Source organism: Pleurodeles waltl, chromosome 2_2 (assembly GCF_031143425.1).
Source record: "Pleurodeles waltl isolate 20211129_DDA chromosome 2_2, aPleWal1.hap1.20221129, whole genome shotgun sequence".
NCBI classification, from domain to species: domain Eukaryota; kingdom Metazoa; phylum Chordata; class Amphibia; order Caudata; family Salamandridae; genus Pleurodeles; species Pleurodeles waltl.
Window position 1 is genome coordinate 178811241 of NC_090439.1, and position 23006 is coordinate 178834246.

The window sequence follows — 23006 nt, forward strand, 5'->3', positions numbered from 1 at the left end:
ATATATATGGCATGTTCAGAGTGTAAAGGAATGGCCTAGAGTTGGAGCAAGTGTTCTGTGCAGATAGCATGAGAGCTCTGAGGTGAAGATGCATGAACTGGACCATTGCTGGGATGGCAGCAGTCCTCGCAGTCTTCTACAGAAATTGTGCCCCGGTCTAAACACTTAAAGGAGTGCACTGCTAGGCACTTTTTTAGTGCTCACAGGGTGGGTGGAGTACAAAGATAATGCCACAAGCTCACCGGGTTTCATGATTTTTGTCATAGCAGATGTTACCATATTTCCTATGTGACTATATATGAAGTGGAAAGGAGAAAAAGCACATTACTTATCACTGATGCAGAGTCACAGTGCGAGTCACCTTCTAAATAGCTAGCGTCCAGCACAGTCCATTATCACTTCTTACACTTACGACCTGGGGAGTGGGTTTGCAAACCTCCCAAGTGCATAATGGCAAAGCAACCTGCTGTTAATATTTAAATATGGGTCTGCCTTACAAAACATCTGGCTCCAATCTCACCCTTCAATCCATGGAGTGCTGGACACACAAGTTTGATGCGTTTATGAATGCAGAAACACACAAGCGTAAATGTTCCACATCTTGGTTGTGCCAGGCCCAAACCCAAAGTATTATACTTCACCTGTACAGCAAGAGCAGTCATCATGTAGTGGTAAGTGACAAATGATGCAAATCGTACTGTGTAGGGCATTTCTGTTGGTTGTCAATATCCTGGCTGCCAGAAGACAAGTGGCTATGTCTCTGCTGTAGCCGCAAAAGCTTGGAATCATCTTCTACTCAGTCTTTGCAGGATCTACAATGAACAGTAATTTTGCATGGTATTCAAAACCTATCTGTTTGCTCATCCGGAATGAATTTGGGTCTGCCTAAGTTTGTTTCCCAGCACCTCCACACTCTTAGGAGTAGATGTGAGCTTTAGAAATACTCTAATTCATTTATTCATTCAGCCACTCCGTGCAAGAGCCTGGGTCACATCACTACTCACTGGAACCATTACATTGTTGGGATCAACAATACAGGCCATGTTCTATCCACATGGACCCTAAGGAGAGATGAGCGAGCTAGATGTCAGACAACCACACAAGAAGAATGTCGTGTGCCAAGGATGGAGCAAGGCACTGGCTGCAGCCACTGCTCATCATCTGCAGTTCACTCCCCAAGCTCTGGCACTCAGAGGTCACATTACCCATGGTAGGAGGGGCTCAGAGACTACCTGCAGCACTGCCGATGTGCCGGGCAGATGTAGCTGGACTTAAGTCAGTACCCAGCGCTGTAGCGCACAGGGGACAAACGCCGGAAGGAACACGGCCTAATTGAATCTGCAGCTGGTGCCACTCGTTGTATATTAGGGTCTGATTCTGAACTGAATACTCAAAGAGAAATTTTGTTACTGTAACCTGGTTTTGGCAAGTATTGGGGTGGATTTCAATGGATGTGTTGAAAACTCTTGATCGTACTGTAGAGCAGAGAGAATGCAACTATATCCTACATCACGGACCTTGCCCTGGTTCCCTATTCTAGTAACAGCCAAGGCAATCCTCCTCAACAGGACCACCTCATGAGCCACTGCTTTCGGAACATCAGTCTCCCACGTCCTCCACCACTGCTTTGACAGAAACCATGTTTTACATTATTGCTCTTTGTGGTATATTGCCGCCGCTCCCGCGTGCAGCCGGTCTCCATGGAGACGCCGAGTGTGTTGATCTCAAGCGGTCTCCACGGAGAGCGAGTGAGTCGGAGAACGACGGTTGAAGGTGGTCGGATGGCTGGGGCTTATAAAAGAATAAAGAAAACCTTACTTTACCTGCCGGTAGATCGTTTTGTATGTTGGACCCATTTCACATTGGCGACGAGGATGGCTTAAGGTGCCCCTACATCATATTGGATATTTCTACAGATCGAGGAAGTTCAGCTGATTTTCTCCGTGTAAAACAACAGGCTGAGTGTAGCCCGAAGTGAGTGACGTTAGAAGCACTCAGCAGTGAGGAGATTCAGAGCTGTTTTGGTTGAGTGGTTTTCCTGGTATGCTGTTTCCTGGAGGAGTGGCCTAAGTTTTTCTTTCCCTTAAAGGGATGGTCTAAGCTACAGCATTTAAAGGGGAAGGTGTTCATTGCTGTTCAGCTGACATGGACATTTTTAAAGGAAACATGGCTGGATGGTGACAACTGCATACGGTGACAGGCACACCTTCAAGAACGCTTTAGCCTGTTTCGTAAATTATACAGTGACAGGCACACTTTTATCATCTATGAGCATTTTACATTGTTAAGTACAGTGTACAGTAACTGCAACGTATTTGCATGGGGTGTATCTATTTTGTACAAATACTCATTTAATGGAAAGTGTTTGATGTTATACTTGTAATTGGGGGGTTTAGAATATTGTAATAGTATCAGTTTAGCAATATTTATTGGGAAGTGTTTTGGTTGGTTACTAAAGATTATTTTTAAAAAAAAGAATAATGCAGAATGTAACACCCCCTCCTTTCTTCTTAAGTAGTCCAGGAGATCCAACATATCCGTGGTCTAAGTGGAAGAAAATGTTTGTTCATTATGCTAGGGTGTGTGGACCAACACTCAGCGCAGAGAGGAAACATGCACTTTTGATGCACTGTTTGGGGGGTGAGGGTCAAGAGGTACTGGAAAACTTACCAGATTTAAGTATTGAAGAATCTAGAAATCTAAATGAATATGAACTCTGCATTAAGAAATTAGACAAACATTATATTCCGAGAGTCAGTACGATAATGGAAAGATACTATTTTGGCAGAAGAGAACAAGGAAAAGATGAATCGGTGGAGGAGTACATTACAAGTTTGAGGAAACTAGCTGCATCTTGTAAATTTGGAACGCTAGTGGATGAAAGAATAAGAGATCAATTTGTACTAAGGTGCAGTAGCGACAAAATAAGGGAGGAATTGTGGTTAAAAGATGAACCACCTTTGGAAGAAGTAATGCTAGTGGCAAAAGGAGTTGAGCACATGCTTAAGTGTGTTAAAGAGTTAAATTGTAACAAGGGCATGATTGGAGAAATTCCGAAGGTGGATGAAGTAGTATGTGAAGTGAAAAGCAAAGAACTTAGGCCCTCATTCTGACCTTGGCGGGCGGCGGAGGCCGCCCGCCAAAGTTCAGCCGTCAGGTTACCGTTCCGCGGTCGAAAGACCGCGGCGGTAATTCTGACTTTCCCGCTGGGCTGGCGGGCGGTCGCCTTCAGACCGCCAGCCAGCCCAGCGGGAAAGAGGCTTCCACGATGAAGCCGGCTCGGAATCGAGCCGGCGGAGTGGAAGCTGTGCGACGGGTGCAGTTGCACCCGTCGCGTATTTCACTGTCTGCGCAGCAGACAGTGAAATACATGTAGGGGCCCTCTTACGGGGGCCCCTGCAATGCCCATGCCAGTGGCATGGGCACTGCAGGGGCCCCCAGGGGCCCCGCGACCCCCCCTACCGCCATCCGGATCCCGGCGGTCCGACCGCCGGGATCTGGATGGCGGTAGGGGGGGTCGGAATCCCCGCGGCGGTGCAGCAAGCTGCGCCGCCGCGGAGGATTCAATGGGGCGGCGGGACACTGGCGGGACCCCGCCAGTGGTGCCGGTCCGACCGCGGCTTTACCGCCGCGGTCGGAATCCCCATTGGAGCACCGCCGGCCTGTCGGCGGTGCTCCCGCGGTCCTCCGCCCTGGCGGTCAAAGACCGCCAGGGTCAGAATGACCACCTTAGTGTATTGAAGAAAAAAGAGGATGAGTATAAGTTTAAAGGAGAATGTTTTCGTTGTGGGAGGAGTGGTCACAAAGCTAATGCTAGCAATTGCCCAGCATTGAATGTAGTGTGCAATGGGTGTGGGAGGAAAGGTCACTACTATAAATGTTGCCGTAATAAGAAGAAAAGGAATGGAAGTAGCAGCATGACGAGAGAGATTAAAGAGGTGTCTCAGGATGTGGTTTTTCAAGTTAAAACACGTGGTAAGAATGAGGAACATCCGAGTGAGGTAGTGAATGTAGAGGGTGTTGGTTTGTTGATGAAGTTTGATTCCTGTTCACAGTTAACAATTATTTCAAAGAAAAGTTTTGATTTATTAACAAATAAGGATAGTGTGTTAAAAAAAATGGATGTACGTCCAGGAGGTTATGGTGGACAACCTATAAAAATGTTAGGATATTTTGTGGGTCATCTTGAATTAAAAGGGAGACATTTGATTGGAAAGGTTTATGTGTCCAACCAGGGGGACAACCTTTTAAGTTGGACACATCAGAGATTGCTAGGGGTTGTGTTGAATCCAAATGCAAAACCACAAGTGCAAGTGCAGTGTATTAATGGTAGTGAAGGGGAGTTAGTCTCTGAATTTCCTGAAGTGTTTGTGGAGAGGTTAGGGTGTTTAAAAGGATACAAACATAGAATTAAACTGAAGAAGGGTGCCATTCCGGTAGTATCCAAAGTGAGGAAAATTCCTTTGGCGTTACAAGATTTAGTGGTGTTGGAACTCAAAAAACTGCAGGATTTGGGTATTATTGAAGAAGTGGAAGCAACAGAATGGTTGGCGCCCATAGTTGTAGCAAGGAAGGGAGATGGAGACATCAGATTATGTGTGGACCTTAGAGCTTTGAACAGAGAGGTTGTTGTTGACAAATTTCCCCTTCCTAATATTGAAGAAATTGTGTCCACAGTTGGGGGAGCAAAATATTTCTCGACACTAGATTTAACATCGGCGTATCATCAGGTAGAGTTGGAGGAACATTCGCAAGAGTTGACGGCATTTATTACACCTTTTGGTGTCTTTAAATTTAAGAGGATGCCTTTTGGACTCGTATCGGCAGCCTCTGTGTTCCAACGCATTATGCATAAGATTTTGGGAAATGTAGTTGGAGTGAAGTGTTATCAGGATGACATTTTGGTTTTTGCAGATACAGCGACAGAACATTGGGAGCGTGTGAGGAGGGTGTTAAGTAGACTAAGTCATGCAGGTTTCTCTCTTAAAAGGAAGAAATGTAGGTTTGGTCTAACAGAAGTGGAGTACTTGGGACATTTGATCACAGGAGAAGGTGTAAAACCCAAACCTGAGTTGGTTATGACAATAAAAAGATTATCAAGTCCTCAAACCAAGGATGAAGTGAGTTCTTTTTTGGGGATGGTAGAGTACTATGGAAGATACATCAGGAATTTGTCAGAGAAGACAGAGAACATGAGAGGACTATTAAAGAAGGGGAAGGAGTTCATTTGGGACACTGAATGTGAAAATGAGTTTGTAAAAATTAAGGAAGAACTGAATAATGCTCCGTGTCTTCAGGCTTTTAAACCGGGCAGACCTACATTTATTGTCACTGATGCCAGTGCCAAAGGGTTGGGTGCGATTTTGATGCAAGATGACAAGGGAAAGAAGTGTTTGATTGCATGTGCATCTAAAGCTTTGAGTGGTTCCGAGTATAATTACTCAGTAATCGAAAGAGAGTCATTGGCCATACACTGGGCACTAAAGAAATTCAGACATTTTGTTTGGGGTATGGAGTTTGTAGTGTTTTCAGATCACAAACCTTTAGTGGAGGTGTTTAGCAGCAAAGGTTTGAATTGTATATCTGCAAGGATCAGAAGGTGGATCATTTCTTTACAGGAATTCAAATTTAAGGTAGAATATCTTCCGGGCTCTTTAAATTTTAGTGCGGATTGTTTGTCCAGATTAGTTGTGAAAGATGAGAAAGAGGGTGAATGTAAAGTATTACCTGGGCAGGAGGATGATGCTTGTGATTCATTCTGTGATGTATGTGAAATTTCATGTGGGGTGATAACTGAGAATGAGTGGAAAAAAGCCGTGAAGGATGATGTTGAGCTAACTGAGGTGTGCAAAGCATTAGAAAATGGAAGATTTAGATCACTGGATAGAGTATGGAATTTGATAAGAAATGAATTAGCAGTGGATAATGGAATGCTGTTGAGAGGCACGAGATTAGTGCCGCCTGAAGTGTTAAGAGCTAGGATCATGAACCAAGCACATGAAGGCAATCTAGGTATAGTTAAAACGAAAGAAAATGTGAGGGAAAATTTCTGGTGGCCAGGAATGGATTTGCAGGTGGAACGAATAGTCAGAGAGTGTATTCAATGCTCACAGAGTGATAAAATATTAAAAACTCACAATGTACCAATGTGTTGTAGGAAGTTGCCATGTAAACCTTGGGATGAGGTCGCTATAGACATTGTTGGCCTATTATCAGGGGAACATGTTAACCCATATCTGATTGTGTTAATTGACTTATATTCCAGGTGGGTAGAAGTCAAAAATGTCGGTGATGTTTCCTCTTCCAGTGTTATAAGTTTTTTAGAAGACATATTTAGGAAAGAAGGTTTTCCAAAATCTTTGTTATCAGACAATGGTCCACAATTTTGTTCTACGATGTTTGAGAAATATATGAGTGAGTGCGGTATCAAGCACAAGAAATCAGCAATATATCATCCCGAGACAAATGGTGCAGTAGAGAGATTTAATAAATTTCTCAAAGAAAGTATCCAACTGGCAAAGGCAAACTTTTTGAATTGGAGAGTAGAGTTGATGAAGAGGATTACAACTTATTGGTTCTCTCCCCATGCTACCACTGGAAAATCACCTTTTGTACTGTTCAAGAAAAGGTTACCTAATACCAAGTTGTGTCCCGGTTGGATGGAGTGGAAGAAAAATGGATTCAATTTAGAAAATTCTGATTGGCGAGATAGAGAACTAAGACTCATAGGGAAGAGAAAACAGGAATTTGATGCGAGGAAAAAGGTTTCAAATGTGAACATATCTGTGGGTGATATAGTAAAGATAAGGGCACCTATAGGGTGTGTAAAAGGATCAAAATTCACAAGACCCTACGTGGTTATCAAACTATTTAAGAATGCTATAAAAACTTCAGATGGGAGAATTTGGAACATGAACCGTGTTGTTCGGATTAAGGATGTGGTTCAACCAGAATCGTATATGGAAGATAAAAATACAGGAAGATTTTGGTCAAGAACACATAATGACAGCTCTGATGGTGTGATAAGATGTGATGGGATGAGGAGAAGTAGTCGGAGGAAAGTCTCTCCTGAGCATCTTAAAGACTATGGCCCTCATTCTGACCTTGGCGGGCGGCGGAGGCCGCCCGCCAAAGTCCCGCCGTCAGGTTACCGTTCCGCGGTCGAAAGACCGCGGCGGTAATTCTGACTTTCCCGCTGGGCTGGCGGGCGGTCGCCTTCAGACCGCCAGCCAGCCCAGCGGGAAAGAGGCTTCCACGATGAAGCCGGCTCGGAATCGAGCCGGCGGAGTGGAAGCTGTGCGACGGGTGCAGTTGCACCCGTCGCGTATTTCACTGTCTGCGCAGCAGACAGTGAAATACATGTAGGGGCCCTCTTACGGGGGCCCCTGCAATGCCCATGCCAGTGGCATGGGCACTGCAGGGGCCCCCAGGGGCCCCGCGACCCCCCCTACCGCCATCCGGATCTCGGCGGTCCGACCGCCGGGATCTGGATGGCGGTAGGGGGGGTCGGAATCCCCGCGGCGGTGCAGCAAGCTGCGCCGCCGCGGAGGATTCAATGGGGCCGCGGTACACTGGCGGGACCCCGCCAGTGGTGCCGGTCCGACCGCGGCTTTACCGCCGCGGTCGGAATCCCCATTGGAGCACCGCCGGCCTGTCGGCGGTGCTCCCGCGGTCCTCCGCCCTGGCGGTCAAAGACCGCCAGGGTCAGAATGACCACCTATGTTTTAAATTGATTGTAATTATACCATTGTAATGATTGAATGGTTTACTCTGCATTTTTTAGTGATAGTAGTGCATCCTCTAATTTATGGTGTGTCAAACTTTTGTATGTACGTAATGCAGTTCTTAATGTGAAGCTGTTTGTTATTATAAAGGGGGAGATATGTGGTATATTGCCGCCGCTCCCGCGTGCAGCCGGTCTCCATGGAGACGCCGAGTGTGTTGATCTCGAGCGGTCTCCACGGAGAGCGAGTGAGTCGGAGAACGGCGGTTGAAGGTGGTCGGATGGCTGGTGCTTATAAAAGAATAAAGAAAACCTTACTTTACCTGCCGGTAGATCGTTTTGTATGTTGGACCCATTTCACACTCTTGAATCAAAAAATGCAGATACCCCCGAGGGTGTTTGAGGCACAAGAAGAGTTTGAAAGGGAAAAACTGAGCAAAAATGTAGAGCAGAGAAAAGGACAAACTCTTATTGTAGGTTCATCCTATGAAATGGCTGACTCCTTCGCCCAGCCATCTTATAGACCTTGTAGGGAACTAGACCATGAAAGTGGAGGTGCTGGTTTAAACTGGTCTAATGGCTCTGTGAACTAATGTATCCGATGCAGGGACCTGTCTTCATTTAATGGATAAGGGTTTAAATCCTGGCGGGTTTATTAGAATTTCATCCTTCCGAGGCCAATAAAATGAATACCATTTAGTTTGGTAGCAATAAATATCTATTATTCAATGGGTGCCAAGGTGACCTTCTGGGTGAATATTTCTTTTACAAATACACAAGTTATGTAAGTTATCATTTGGTGATATGTATAAATTGAATGGTTAGAAAATGGTCAACAGCTTTACAAAGTCATCAGTGCCTCATGGGAACAAGGCTATTCCTGAGCTGAGTGAGAGTGAGAGCATTAAGAACGACTGCATAAAAGATGCATTGTTCGAAATAGCTGAGCTTAGCCATGTTTATTCTAATAAAAACATAAACACTGCAAGTTAGAGCCAAGGAGTATTTGATCCAGTGTTTGACACTACTCCTAAATTCATGGGCCCAATGAATCTTTCCTTTCTCAGTTCCCAGGGGCAAGGAGACACACAAGGAGACACACATTAAATGATTCAACATTACTTACAGTGCAACCCATTGGCAACAGATTCAATCTCACAGACCAACTTAAGTTTCAAAGGGCTATATTATAGACTCAAATTCAAACTTACATAAATGAGTCTCAAATCATCATATAAATGTACAAAATAACCAAAAGAGAATTACAGTGCTGCACAACAATAAATTTCACCAGCATATGCAGAACCGATATTTCAATAGCAATAATGCAGAAAATAAGAAAAAGCGTTTGATGCTTTAAACCCAAAATCTAGCTTTCCTGCATAAGCATTGAATCTAGATTCACAACTGTTCTAAATACTAAAGGGATTTCAGAAAAAAAGCATCAGCACCACAGAAATCTCTGTATTGATTATGTTGAGAGAGGTGAGTAGCATAAAGCCACTTAGAAAAACAGAGTATGAGGTTTGTACTTAACATGGGCCTTCTTCAGTCAGGTGGCAAAGGGAATCTACCTCTGTGTCTAACTAAACCATCACCTAAATCTCGATTCTTTCAGGAGTTGACATCACAGCCAAAGCTTTCTACTGAAAAACAAAGTTACAAATCACACATTTTAACTAACATCTTCTTCCTTTCAAGCTTTTTTCATTCGACCTTGAGACACCCTCGCACTCAGTAATTTCAGAAGAGTTACAGCTGCCAACTCAGGAAACTCTTTCTGTCCTTGGTAGCACTTCTTCTCAGACTCCCTTATCTCTCCTTTACAATAGGCTTCATATTAAGTCTGGGACTCGTACTATGGCACCTGCAGCTTAAGAAAATATGCAAAGAAACAAGCTTCACGTTGAAGGTTAAAAGCACACAAAGAACTCAGGCCTTCACTCCAACCAAGCTAACGCAGATGACTACACAGATGTTTAAATGATTTTCCCACAATGAATATAAAATGAATATGAAATAAAATTTCTAAAATACTATAACATACACATTCTTATGAAATGATGAATAAATGAGGTCTATATAAAATGTTATATTCATACGTGCACTTTGCTCGTATACATTTCAGTGCACCACGTTTAAATGAAAAGCCATTTTCTCATATTACATAGGAAACTTATTACAACTTAATTTCACATTTTAAAAAGCATAATGGCACAGCCAAGTTATGTTCTCTCATCTTCAATGCATCAGTGAGGTTAATTTGTATTACTGGTTGTGTGTCTGAAAAGGAGGCAAATAATTATGAGGTATTTGAATTCTTTCATTGGTAAAATATCTCTTGAGCACGTGTCCTGTAGAGCTCAGGTAAGGTTTGGCTGATTCTGACATTGTGGTTCGCATTAAGTTGACTATAGCTATCCATATGGGGTAGTGAAAAGTTTACCCCAGAAGGCACATAGCAACTAGCAGACTTAGATATGGAGTAGTCCCAGCAGTGGGACCAGAAGTATTGGCAGGATCACCCAGGTAATTCAAAAGGTATCTTATGTGAATTGAAGCCAAAGAAGAAATGGTACTTTCAGTAGTAAAAACAGAAGGAGTAATGGATGTAATTAATATGAAAGCAAAGTATGTGAAGGATACTCAGGCAACACCCAGGGAGGGGACCAATGTGTTTGGTAAGAAAGGCCACTAAAAGTCAGCTTGCCCTTGGAGGGCCTTCACACAGAAGACACACCAAAGTCCCTTAAAAGCAGCCATTTTGCAATTTGACATACTATAGCAAGATACAGACCTGCCAACTCACACAGTGCCATCATGAGTTACACAATATCGGCTCCTTTTACATAGTTGACCAGTAAGAAGCTGGCGGTAGGAAAAAAAAAGTTGAACACCACTGTAGGCAGTGGCTTTTCTGATCGATTTTGGAGGCTTTCAACTGCCGATATCCTTTAAGGGGTGTGGAAAAAATACAGGACACCAGCACCAACCTGTTAGGGTTTGTGCACAGCAAAGAGCATGTCCCCTCTCACTGCACTAGTGGGTTCTGTAATAGCTCCCTTTTAAACTTACTATTGAAAGCCTTTCTTGTTATCTCGCCTTCCCCCCCCCTAGGCTTCTGTGTATGTTGTTTAATGTGCTGTTTTGTTTACACATTGGGCCTTGCTTTTACCAAGGCTTCTTTAAAACACTCCTCTCTAGGCCATGTGTTAATTTAACTCATTTGCATAATAACTGAAACTCTGCACACCTTTCAAGAACATGTGCAGCATGTGAGGACCACACCCAGCTCTTCAAACCACACCCAGCTCTGCACACCTTTCAAGAACATGTGCAGCATGTGAGGACCACACCCAGCCCTGTCTATAAAAGGCAGCCCTCGAGCCTCGCCCAGTGCTTGTGCTCGTCTACCTCCCGCTTACCTGAGGACAGATCCCTCGGCGCTGGCACTCCTGCTCTCTACAGACTTTCATTGGCTTCAATGGGCGCAGCTGCTGGCTCTTCCTTCTTCCGGTTCCTCCTTGCCTCAGCCTCTCTCCTACAAGCAACCTGCAAAAGAGAAAGAAGACAAGGTTAGACTGATCAGTATCTCTTGCCAGCAACAAGTAAGTGCAAAACTTTTATTACCTGAAAGAACTTTGACAACAATTTCTGGATTCGTGTATAGACAATTTGAAACAAGATACCTTCCACGAACATTGTGTTTCAAACTCTTTGTTACAACAATACTTTGCGGAACTTTGTGAAGCAAACATTTTTTTATGGAACTTTTAAGAATCGAACCGTGGAAACCATTAACAGCAAGGCAAACAGTAAATCAAGGACTTGCACAAATTACATGCTGTATTTTGACGTAAAAGTACAGTATTTGTTTTATAAAACATTCTGGAAATATGGGAAAAGTGAGTCTGCTATTGGCAATTTAGGCTTTAGTTATATTAAGATGAATGTTTGATATTGATATTTCTGATAACAGTATTTGTTTAATGTTTTAGAAGCTTTAGAGTAATAGAAAGCACATCCCAGAGCAGTAACACATTCCAAACCTGGAAACTAGAGACCAGGATCCAAGAGGTACTTTTAGAAGAAAATTTCTAATAAATAAAGGGATAGTCAGGAACCCAGTTAGGAATAGGATGTACTTATCTGTTCTTTTTTTTTGTTTCATTAGGCACCAGTTTCTACCGAAGTCAGAGAGGGCCGCAGATTTGTGCAGCACTTCAACAGTGGAAACGCGAGAACGCTGTTGTCTCTTTATTTTATTTTATCCACTTCCCCCCCTTCCCTTGAGCTTCTGTTCTTAGTGCACTGTTTTAAAAAACTAGTGTGCTGGAACAAGCAGTTTCAGGGTGGGGTCGGATTGTCTTCAACCTCCATCAGAACTGAACAAGGACTCAGGTGAGCTGGGCTTTGACAGAAGCACAAGCCTTAAATAAAAAGAAAAAAATTCAGTTCTGGTGGACGATGAATATCGGGGAAGAAATAGAGGGCATTGACGTCACGGATATGGCGCAGGCCCTAAATGAGGACTTGGCTCATAATGAATCAGTGTCTGGCATCTTGCAACATATGCAAGAGGAAATAGAGAGATTAAAGATGGAGAATACCTCTTTAAAACAGGATTTAAGCAGGTATAAATTTAGGGTATCTCAGTGGAACACAGCTTTTACGCCTTTGTTTAAAACCTCCTCAGAGACAGGGGCGCCATCAAAACATACAACTGTGCCTTCCCTAGTTGAGGTCACTGTTAATGTTCCTAATGCTGTGCCCTTAGCAGCACCTGAACGTTTTCATGGAGATAGTAACAAATTCCATGTTTTCATCAATCAATGTCAATTACACTTCGTTTGTAAGCCACAACAGTTCCCTACTGATGCTACGAAAGTGGCATTCGTCTTGTCTTATTTGGGTGGCACAGCAGCCAATTGGTCAATTCCTTTCGTGGAGAGAGATGATCCCATCCTCCATAATTGGAATCAATTTAAACGTACCATGACCAGCCTTTTTGCAAAACACACTTTCATGCAGGCAAGTGATAATGAGCTTTTAAATCTTAAACAAGGTAACAAGGATTTATTGACCTATCTCACTAGTTTTAATCGTTTACTCACCGAGACACACTGGCCAGAAGAAAAGCGTGTCTCCCTTTTCTATAAAGGTTTGAGAGACGAGTTAAAAGACGCGCTGGCTCATATCGTTGATTTGCCAGAAGACTATTCGGACTTTGTAGATTTAGTTGTGAAATTAGAACATAGACTAGGAGAAAGAAAGGGAGATAAATACAAACTGGAATCACGGTTAACTTGTATTAGACACGAGAAGAAAGACCCAGATAATAAACTCCCTGAACCTGAGCCTATGCAAATAGGGACACTCAGAGGTTCACTCACATCAGAGGAAAAAGAAAGAAGGATAAAACTTCAATTATGTTTATATTGTGGAAGGGCAGGTCACTTTGCCAGAGAATGTCCAGTAAAGCCTAAAAATCCACGAAAGGGTGCTGTTTCCTCCACCTCCTCAACTGAATCGGGAAACGATTAAGCTCGACAAGGGGAGAGGTTACTTGTTCGAGAAAACATCTTAATCAAACCTCTAATGCTGCAGCCTTCATGGTACCGCACATACCTAGACATTTCATAATTCAGGTCGTTTTAATTGTTACTACCCAAGTGAGGCATTCTCTCCCTGTCCTACTGGACTCAGGCGCGACAGGAAATTTTGTGGATAATAAGTTAGCAGAAAACTTAGGACTTCCTATGTGCCTAAAGCCTTGTCCAGAAGCAGTATGTGCAGTGGATGGGTCAGAATTGACCTCTGGATTAATCACAAAACAAACAAGTCCACTTGTTATGGTCTGTCAGAACGGGCACACAGAGGTGATTAGCTTTGATCTGATAGATACTCCTAATTTTGGTTTGATTCTCGGGGTACCCTGGTTAACAACTCATAACCCAAAAATTGATTGGGTGAATAGAAATGTTACTTTGGATTCCTCTTTCTGTAGAACCAATTGCTATCAAGAAACAGGTACAGAACAGAGCACAGTATTACACTGTGCTAGTGTTATACAAGATGAACCAAGTCTCCCTCCTGAATATTCTGACTTTAAAGACGTCTTTGATCCAGTAAAGGCTAGTGTGCTGCCCCCACATAGGTCTTATGACTGTCGTATAGATCTTATCCCAGGGGCCCCTTTACCTAATAACAGAGTATATGCTTTGACTGTCGAAGAAACCAAATACTTAAGAACCTACCTAGATGACCTACTACAGTCTGGGTTCATCCGTCATTCCACATCTCCGGTGTCATCTCCACTCTTTTTTATCCCGAAGCCGGATAAATCCCTGCGCGCGTGTATCGATTATAGAGGACTAAATAAGGCTACAATAAAGAATAAATATCCTCTTCCTCTAATACCTGTGTTGTTGGATCAGTTAAGACATTCTACTGTATACACTAAACTAGATCTGCGGGGAGCTTACCACCTGGTCCGAGTAAAAGAGGGGGATGAGTAGAAGACAGCTTTCAAGACAAAGTTTGGTTTATTTGAGTACACAGTAATGCCCTTTGGGTTATGTAATGCCCCTGCGGCCTTTCAGTTCTTTATAAATGAGGTCCTACACAAATTCCTGGACGTTTGTGTCATAGTATACATAGACGACATCCTCATTTACTCTAAGAACTCAGAAGAACATACCCAACATGTTCGTGCAGTATTATCAAAGTTAAAAGAAAATCATCTTTTTGCTAAGTTAGAAAAGTGTACTTTTAATGTCAGCAAGGTGGACTTTTTAGGATACTGCCTGTCACCTCAAGGAATAACTATGGATGTAAAGAAAATCAGTGCTATTGCTGATTGGCCAGAACCATCCTCTGTAAAAGATATTCAGAAATTTCTTGGTTTCGCCAAGAGGAGGTTTATTGCACATTTTGCAGACATTGCGGCCCCAATAACTACCTTGTTGCGGAAAGGGCAGCGATTTCTTTGGACTGATGAGGCGGCACACGCATTCAACTCCTAAAACAAAAGTTCACTTCAGCCCCAATTCTGAAACATCCTGATCCTGACTTGCCTTTTTTTGTTGAAGCGGATGCTTCACAAGTAGCTTTAGGAGGAGTTCTCTCTCAACGAGATGCAGTAGATGGCCAGTTACATCCTATAGCCTTCTATTCCAAAAAGTTATTACCAGCTGAACAAAATTACACTGTGGCTGAAAGGGAACTACTAGCTATCAAAGTAGCCTTTTCAGAATGGAGGCACCATTTAATGGGAGCCAAGTACCCAGTTACAATCTTTTCTGACCATAGGAACCTACAGTTTTTTGGATCACTTAAAGCACTAACACCACGTCAGATGCGCTGGTTAATTTTTTTTAGCACATTTGACTTTGTAATAACCTATAGACCAGGTGCACAACAAATTCAATCTGATGTGTTATCTAGATACGGACATACTTCAGACATGAAACAAGATAAAATGGAGAACCCATTATTCCTCCCCAAAAGTTTTTGGCACCAGTACAACAGAAGGATTTCATCACAGATCTATATAATGCACACATGCAAATAGCACCTCAGGATTGGTTAAAAGATTCCCATAACACAATACAACGAGGTTTATTGTATCACAACAACATGCTGTTAGTGCCCACCTCTGAATTACAAACACAGGTGATAATTTGGCATCACGCCTCACCGTTGGCAGGTCATCCTGGTTGGGTAAAAACCCTGGAAAATGTGCAAAAACACTTTTGGTGGGACACTATAAGAAAGGACATTAAGCAATTTGTCACTACCTGTCCAATTTGTGCAAGACATAAATCTTCTCATAAGGCCCCTGACGGTTTGTTAATACCAATGCCAACACCCAAGCAACCTTGGCACACTGTGAGCGTAGACTTTATTGTAGGTTTACCACCTGTAAAATCTTTCACAACAGTGTTGGTTATAGTGGATTTTTTATCTAAAATGGCACATTTTGTACCATTACGGAAATTACCCACGGCGGCAGAATTTGCCGATATTTTTATAAGGGAAATTGTGCGTTTACATGGTTTGCCAAGCAAAGTGGTGTCAGACCGAGGGAGCCAGTTCAACTCTAAATTTTGGAAAAAATTATGTAAAAAACTGAAAATAGATGTGGCATTATCCACTGCTTTCCACCCAGAGACAGATGGACAGACTGAACGACTGAACCAAACCTTACTTCAAACGCTACGTTGTTTATTGGCTGATTATTCTAGTGAATGGTTGGAAGCTCTCCCTGTAGCGGAGTTTGTTTATAATAATACTGAGCATTCAGCTCTACTTTGCTCACCATTCTATTTCTTGCAGGGGTATCATCCAAGAGCTATACCCATTTTGTTAGAAGATTCTCTGTTACCTACAGTAACGGATAGACTAACAAGGTTAGGTGACATACAAGACAAAGCCAGGAAACATTTATTAAAGTACAAGGAAAGCATGAAAAGACAAGCAGACAAACACAGATCTGAGGCCCAATGTATAAAATCGGTGACAAGGTATGGCTCTCCACAAAGAACCTAAACATAGAGGGATCCCGAAAGCTGCAACCACGTTTCATTGGTTCCTTTAGTATAACTGCCATAGTAAACCCGGTAACAGTAAAATTAGATTTACCAAAAGAATATCCAGTACATACTACATTCCATGTGTCCTTGCTTAAGCCGTACAATCCAAAAACCCGACCTGAACCACCACCTCCACCCATACCAATTAAGGGAAATCTAGAATATGAAGTGAAAAGCATAAAAGACTCAAAAAGAATTAGTGGACGTCTGTTTTATTTAGTAGAATGGAAAGGATATGATGAATCTGAGAATTCATGGGAACCAGCATCATATGTACATGCCCCACAGCTGATTAGACGGTTTTATTTAAAAAATCCAGGAAAACCCCGTCCTGTAGGAGGGCCTTTGAGGGGGGCAACTGTTAGGGTTTGTGCACAGCAAAGAGCATGTCCCCTCTCACTGCACTAGTGGGTTCTGTAATAGCTCCCTTTTAAACTTACTATTGAAAGCCTTTCTTGTTATCTCACCTTCCCCCCCCCCAGGCTTCTGTGTATGTTGTTTAATGTGCTGTTTTGTTTACACATTGGGCCTTGCTTTTACCAAGGCTTCTTTAAAACACTCCTCTCTAGGCCATGTGTTAATTTAACTCATTTGCATAATAACTGAAACTCTGCACACCTTTCAAGAACATGTGCAGCATGTGAGGACCACACCCAGCTCTTCAAACCACACCGAGCTCTGCACACCTTTCAAGAACATGTGCAGCATGTGAGGACCACACCCAGCCCTGTCTATAAAAGGCAGCCCTCGAGCCTCGCCCAGTGCTTGTGCTCGTATACCTCCCGCTTACCTGAGGACAGATCCCTCGGCGCTGGCACTCCTGCTCTCTACAGACTTTCATTGGCTTCAATGGGCGCAGCTGCTGGCTCTTCCTTCTTCCGGTTTCCGATTCCTCCTTGCCTCAGCCTCTCTCCTACAAGCAACCTGCAAAAGAGAAAGAAGACAAGGTTAGACTGATCAGTATCTCTTGCCAGCAACAAGTAAGTTCAAAACTTTTATTACCTGAAAGAACTTTGACAACAATTTCTGGATTCGTGTATAGACAATTTGAAACAAGATACCTTCCACGAACATTGTGATTCAAACTTTTTGTTACAACAATACTTTGCGGAACTTTGTGAAGCAAACATTTTTTTATGGAACTTTTAAGAATCGAACCGTGGAAACCATTAACAGCAAGGCAAACAGTAAATCAAGGACTTGCACAAATTACATGCTGTATTTTGACGTAAAAGTACAGTATTTGTTTTATAAAAGATTCTGGAAATATGGGAAAAGTGAGTCTGCTATTGGCAATTTAGGCTTTAGTTATATTAAGATGAATGTTTGATATTGATAATTCTGATAACGGTATTTGTTTAATGTTTTAGAAGCTTTAGAGTAATAGAAAGCACATCCCAGAGCAGTAACACATTCCAAACCTGGAAACTAGAGACCAGGATCCAAGAGGTACTTTTAGAAGAAAATTTCTAATAAATAAAGGGATAGTCAGGAACCCAGTTAGGAATAGGATGTACTTATCTGTTCTTTGTTTATGTTTCATTAGGCACCAGTTTCTACCGAAGTCAGAGAGGGCCGCAGATTTGTGCAGCACTTCAACAGTGGAAACGCAAGAACGCTGTTGTCTCTTTATTTTATTTTATCCACTTCCCCCCTTCCCTTGAGCTTCTGTTCTTAGTGCACTGTTTTAAAAAACTAGTGTGCTGGAACAAGCAGTTTCAGGGTGGGCTCGGATTGTCTTCAACCTCCACAAGAACTGAACAAGGACTCAGGTGAGCTGGGCTTTGACACAACCTTAGCAAGTGTTTTTTTTCTTTTTTTAGAGGAGAGGATTTGATGACAGGGGCAAAAGTGCCTCTTTGGTTCATCCCAGCATGAGGCCCCTCCCCCATCCTCACTTGACATGTTTGTATAAGTAGCCAGTCTGCAGATCTGAGCTTCTATCACAGTGCAATGCCTTTTATGGATCTATATGTATTGTAAGAGGGTTTTTTCTTCTGAAATTCCAAATTAGCATTGCAGGGACAGACCAACATCATTTTGACAACATGAAATATGCCAAGGACCTGCAAGATCAGCAATGAGACAGTTACTTGGCTTGCATATTCAGGCCTGAGATAAATGAGCACACACTAGAGTGTAAACTGCCTGTTTGAAAAGGCCGCCATCAAGTTGGGGATAGTGGATGCTGTTGTAAGTTACTCTCAGAGCACTTACTTGGGAAGAGCTACAGATCCTCATTGGATATTCCTAGCAAGGGGCTTTGGGGTGAAGCAAGGGAAGGCTTGTGTACCATATTCTACTGGCATTGTGTTGGACGAGACAGAAAGAGATGTCTGTATACTTTCTTGAAATGTCAGCAGACTGGTGCTTTAGAAGAATTAACAACTCACTTTGTACCGATTTCAGTGTTTGGAATAACTTTGCAATGGTGGAATTGCTCTAAGGACTCAAGAACTGTGGTGTATTGCTGCAGACAGCTCCATTACAGAGGCTGAGGATGTGCCCCTAACTTGAATACGTATAGTATTAAAAGTCCAGTTTGGAGTTTTCTTTTGGGTTGGAATCCCCAGCGTGATGATCTCTGCCAGAGGGTCAACCCGTGAAGATTATGTGGGATGGATTGTAATTAAAATTGTGTTTTTCCATCTTTTATAATCCAAAGTGATTGAGATGGTTGAGCAAGTAAATGAAACGCTAAAACGTATGATGGGTTCTTTGAAAGAATCCTTGAGGTGGATGTAGAGCAATCTGTTGTCATGTTTATTCTTTTCCTTTAGCAAGCTGACACAAACAGCAGAGGGGTTCAGCTCATTTTAACTTCTGAATGATCATCTGGGCTTTGCCCCTCACTTTGGTAAAGAAGGATATGAAAGGAGACCCAAGGCTCCCTCACAAGCTGTGGTAGACTATTTGATAAGCCTTTTAAATATTGGAGAGTTTAAGCACAGAGCAAATGGCAACCTATAGGCGGTCAGGATTTTCTGAAGGAGTAGTACAGCAAGCAGCAAGAGGACAAATGTATGAGGCTGGCCCTCTGTAGTGTGCAAAGCTAGGCACACGGTGCAGGGGGTCCAGCCAACCACACGTTGGTTTACAGAGTAAAACACTAGAACACCTAATGCTCTAATTTCTAAGGTAGCTTGGTCGAGCAGTTAGGCTAACCTTGGAAAAGTGCAAAGCATTTGTTGTACTCACAGTATCAATCATGCAACTCATACATTCGAAGGAATAACTCAAGACAAATTTATAAAAATACTTCAGATTTCTAAGTCATTTTTAAGACCAAGATCATCAAAACTGGTTAAGTAGTTTTTGAGAATTTAATTTGTGAAGCTTGATAAAAATAGCCTTTTTGTATGTAATTACGCACAGTAGTAATGAATGGAAAGTCACCTTTAAAAATACATACAAAATCGTACAGTTGAGTTATCAAGTTCTTCTTTTGCAGTTTGGTTGAGGTCATTGGTGGGCACACTGTGCCAGCTGGAGAAGTTTGGGAAGCTCCCCCTGTTCTGGCAGGAGCAGCAATTAAAAGTCTCTGGTGATGGTGCAGGGCCACTGCGAGGGACCTCTTGGAAAAGCACTGCACAGGTAATTTCAGAGGTGGTTCTTTTGGGTCCCCATGGAGTGTCGAGGTTGCAAGGGGTGGGATACCCTTACAGCACATCAAGTTCTTCATTGCAGTGTTGCGTAGGTTTTCATAATGCTAATGAGGCTACTGGATTTGGGAGTCAGGATCACATGGATTGTGGCTATTAAGTAGGATTCCACACCACATGACGCCTGTCGGCCTAATCTGGGTTGTCCGGCTAACTAGCAGCGCCTTATCTCTGGCAGAGATGATTGTGGTAACCAGGCGCATGACAAGAAAGACTCCTGAGGGGAATCATGGTCAATCAGATCCCATTCCTTTCTCTCAGCTACCAAAAACTCTCATACAGGAATAGACAATAGAGGCAGAATATAGTTCAATAAGGATTTATTGAAGTAACTGCATCTTACATAAAAAGGCATGTATTGCAATAACTAGGATGATAAAACACAATAAAAGCAAGTAGGTGACTATCAGAGTAAAACATAGGAATAATCCTACCATACTGTCACTAGGAGGGATATATATTTATTTTCCCTACCTACATTATGTTTGAGCACAGCATAATAAACCTAATCTGGCCTTTGGGTTTCCCCCATGGGGGTACTTCATCCCTCATACCTGGCGGAAGAAGCCTGTGGTGTAGATAGACACCGTAATATGGATCAGGGGTCAGGTCATCTAAGCAAGTAGCTGCAGTGAAGCATCAAGCGGTCAGCATGCAGTCGTGGTCATCTGGCTGGAATCTCTCTCCAACATGTCTAGGACAAAGGGGTGATTTATAATAAAACAACTGACATTCTAAGACATGGTTCCCACGTATGAGTGCGTGTTTTCTATGAATGTTGGAGACACAGCATACCGCGTTAGTCGTCAACCCTATCTGATTGTATCCTTGGAGAAAGTACAAATTGAAATAAATGTCCTACTAAGAACTTGATGCTTTCCTAGCCAAAAGTACAATGAGATAAAGAAAAGAAAACAGCACCGCAAATGTGACTATTGCTTGAAAAATAAAGCAGTACCTAATAAAATCTAACAGGGTTAAAGTGCACAGCAGCAGGCCTAGTTCACTTAAAACAATTGTGTCTAAAACGTGGCTAAAATAGGTGTACAACACCCTCCCCTTGCAGGTCAAAGGTGGTTTAAAAGCTCAAGGTAAAAGAAATGTAATGAAACTTTAACTAAAAAACATGTATGTCAATAGTGACATGTTAGAGACACAGAGGCAGGAAAAGGACAACCTGAGAAAAAAAATCCAAATTCAATAGTCAGTGTCACTTTGGAAACTGCCAATTACATCTGGGACAATGGAAGCCAGTAGATGTTCTACTTCCGCAGGAGGTAAAATATCCAGATCATATCCAAGGACAGCCACAGAGCACTCGTGTTCCAAAGACTGAGCTCCAGCTGAGGCAGCAGCATTCCGTGTCATGCCCTCCATAGACTTGAGTCGCAGAATCCGTAAAAGGAAACTCATAAATGGCTTCCCGTAGCAAATGCACCGTCAATGCGCATGTCTGATAATGAGCCCTCATCAAGAACATCAACAGATCAGCGGCCAATGAAAGTAAGCGCTGCAGAGAAAGACAGACTTTCAGTGCACATTCAAAGAGGCACCAGAGGCATTGACACACAGGCTGCAAAACCATTCGGAATGACAAGAACCAGTCACACTCCAGTTGTTCAAGGAGTGGTGCTCTGAAATATTGCATCATGTGTTCACGACACAGCTTTCAGTACTCCTTGCAGTGATGGGACAGCCATTGCGCATAAAAAGTAGCCACAGCAAAAATACCACCTATTATAGCCAAAGTAATCAGAAATCTCCCGAAAATGTTAAAAAATATTGAATGTTTGGCTGATGGTATTAAACTGCATATAGAGGAGGAGGTGTGAACAAAACCAGAACCAACAGCCTTAAAAAGGTGGTCCATTCCAGTAGTACTGGATGCATTAAATATTCGTCCCACGAGTTCACCAAAGTGTCTCAGAAAAATTTTAGTTAAAAGGGACTGAATCTCCACCAATGACCTCGCAACCTGAAGCGCATAGGTCTCGCGTGCAGATGTAAACACCACATGTTTTTGAAACAATAACGCCTTTAGTATGCTTAACTTGTCAAAATTCACATCAGAAGTAGCAGTATGAGGATAAACGTCTGGTATTCCCTGAAACAGAGTAGGGGGAAAAGAACATTCACGCAGCATGTAACAATTTGGGTGACTGAAACAACGTAAGCCATTCCGGCTCGCATTCCACAACAGCTCTCACTGTCAAGGGGCACATAGCTGCCATTTGAGGGCACCCAGAAAGCAGGTCTAATCAAGGGGACTGGGGCTCCCTTCAGATAGCAAACCAAATTTGCCACGGAGGCATTACATCCCCCGTGCAAGGAAAGCTGTTTACAACCCATCGAATGACTCACAGAGGTCTCGCATTCACTACCACTAAGAAAGACCTCTTTCATGCCATTAAAACATTTGTACAAGAAAGGAAGCTCCCACACCTTGTGTATGTAACTATCTCCCAGCCTTTCATATCTACCCACTGAAATGTGTTTCAAACAGGATGTAAATTGAAGTGTTGAATGGGCAGATTTATAACCCCATGTATTAGCCATTCAGCAGATGGTATTTCAGCCACAGTAAAAGGCAACTCTTCTAACTTTTCAATATTCAACATGACATATGTTGCTTTTTTCTTAGCCATGATTTGTTGTTGTCGAGTTCAATTAAATTTGGAAAAAATATCCCTTGCGCTCACGTTTGTCAGGGAATGCGACCTCCTTTCAATGTTTGTAGTGTCCAACCCAACTGCATAATGGATCTTAGCTGACTTTGAACAGAGAAAAATACTTATGTCTCTCCTATTGAATTTTAACCATCAATCAATAATCGTTGCTATACGTATTTTAAAAAAGCAATCATTATTTTAATCAAGACAACAAAATCTTTAATTATACAATTTTGCCAATACAAAAAACCAACAACCTCAATTCCCTACATGATAAAACCCACCAAAACAAAATATATTTAAAGCTTACAAACGTATGATCACGCAACACAATGGACAACCACCCAACTCACATACA